The sequence below is a fragment of the Ochotona curzoniae genome, unplaced genomic scaffold (assembly GCF_017591425.1).
Source record: "Ochotona curzoniae isolate NIBS_2020 unplaced genomic scaffold, NIBS_Ocur_1.0 patch378, whole genome shotgun sequence".
NCBI classification, from domain to species: Eukaryota; Metazoa; Chordata; class Mammalia; order Lagomorpha; family Ochotonidae; genus Ochotona; species Ochotona curzoniae.
The window spans coordinates 936,228-938,482 of NW_024466948.1; the positions used below are offsets into that span (position 1 = coordinate 936,228).

Consider the following 2,255-nt stretch of genomic DNA (forward strand, 5'->3'; position numbering starts at 1 on the left):
TGAGCCTGTCTGAGCCCAGTCTTAAGCCAGACAGGAGGAGATCCATCCCAGGGGCCCAAATGAGTGCAGCAATGCAAACACTTGGTACATCTTCCCCTGTTTTCCCACACACATTAACAGGGAGATGAATTAGTAGTGGAGCACATTGGATTTGATCTGTCCACCATATAGCATACCTTGTGTATCAAAGGAAAGGTTTAACCTAGTATAAAGTCCTGCAGGAGAGCATAAAAGTACCTCTTTCTTGGTGGTCCCTCTAGTGGGGACTGGAACTTAAAGTGTGACATCCACACCAAGAAGAACTTTGGGATACAGGGTACACAGGCGAGATGAATGAATGCACAATTTATTGAATTTTTCTGGTCTTATACCAATTTTTGCAGAACAAGCAGGTTGGTAAAAGTTACAAGTTAATGGAACAATGGTAAGCAAACTACTCCACCAATAGGTTACAAGGGATTAGGGGAAACAATCACCAGGCTCCAAGCAGCTGGATAAGTAAACATGAGTTACAGGAATCCACACTGGTAAACAAACAGATCTAACTAGAAATACAATCCAACAGAACTGTGTTTGTACTCAGATATGTTTAGGCCACAATCACTGAAGGAACAGGGAGATAATGAAGATGCCTCACACCTCCCCAGATGTGTTAGCCAGCCCAAGGTTTATCTGCAATCTCAGCAGGGAGTCTGCTCCCTGCAGCATTCTCAGTCTGCCTAAAAGAGTTAAGATTCAGAGTCCTCAGGCATGGTGATCTGCGTTTTCAGGGGCAGGTCTCCACAATGAATATATCTCCACACTGCTTACTCTTTCTTCTCTGTTTTGTTTCCCAGAACAAGTTCTCTAACAGTTTATTTCAGGCCTTTACAAGAATTCCATATGCACGCCTACACATACAGCTACTTTGAAACATTGTGAGAATGGAATTGAAAGATTTGGGTTTTTTTCTGTGATAAACTTTAAAATTCACAAAATACATTAGTGAATAAATGTAAAAACATTTTTATAGGTGAGCTATATAATGGAGACTAGCATATCTGAAGTGAAGATATATTGCAGTATACATATCTGTTCCTTTATAAAAGGAGGAATCCCAATGAAAACTTGATATATGTAACTTTACAATAGCATACTAGACTATGTACAATTGTCTATAACTACAGTGCCACAATATATTGAAATAGCAGAATGTAGGACTTAAGGCTATAGCTGAAGGACTGTATTATTGTGATAATATAAGGGAAAACTGGGGGAAGGGTGGAGGGAGGAATCCCTGTACATATGGAACTGTAGCATAAAGATAATAATATAAAATATATAAATAGTAAAAAATAAAGCTTGAAATACATACTAGGGACTTTTAAAAAGCTTGTTATAAGGCATATTACACAAAAAAGATTGAATGAATTTTGATTTTTGCATCAAAATAACTTCATTGTTTAAAAGAATTTTATTTTTTGAATGACAGATTTCTAGAAAGGGAAAGATCTACAGCCAGAAACTTTTTCTAGGTTTCCAATGTTGTTGCAGGGACCCAAGGATTTGGGCCATCCTCTGCTGCTTTTCTAGTCCATACACAAAGAGCTAGATTGGCAATGGGGAAGCTAGGACTGGGACCTGTACCCACATGGGACACTAGCGTGACAGATGAAAGCTCAATCTGTACCATGGCTTCCGGCTGGGCCCAGTTTGTTCTCGGTAGGCCTTGAAGGACACCAGCTGAGGAGTTGGTAGCTCTAAGAAGATTGATGTCATGGCAGGTCCAGAAACTGATGCCCAATTCCAGCTCACTGAAATCAAAAAATGTTTCAACTCTTACAGGCTCACAGGCAGAATGAATTGTGTACTAGCCACATATGGAGGCATTGCTTTGCTGGTTATGTACTTCAGCTTAAGGTCTAAAAATTCCAGCTGTGAAAGCAACATAAGTGGATTACAAATCATTTCCCCATCTGCCCTCCTGCCCGGAGAAGCTAATTAACTCAACGTGTGGTGATTCAATTTGTACAATAAATTATGAACCTGGAAAAACAAAATCTGTACCATGGCATTGGCCCAAATAAACTCATTTTAAACTTTATTTTCTAGGAACTTTCTGAAGTATCTTAGTCAATATATAATTCTATTACTTTGTCCAACATTTTTTCCACTTTGCCACTAAAATGTATTTCAATCACTGCATACATAGTATTATATAAATTTGTCTTCATGTATTTTAACAATTCCCTATTGATACAGATTGATTGTTTCTG

The 2,255-nt window shown here is 38.5% G+C and overlaps 1 pseudogene; it reads left to right on the forward strand.

The window, feature by feature from the left end:
• Window positions 1–1,756: 1,756 nt before the first annotated feature.
• On the forward strand, window positions 1,757–1,931 carry LOC121167495 (annotated as a pseudogene).
• Window positions 1,932–2,255: the final 324 nt, after the last annotated feature.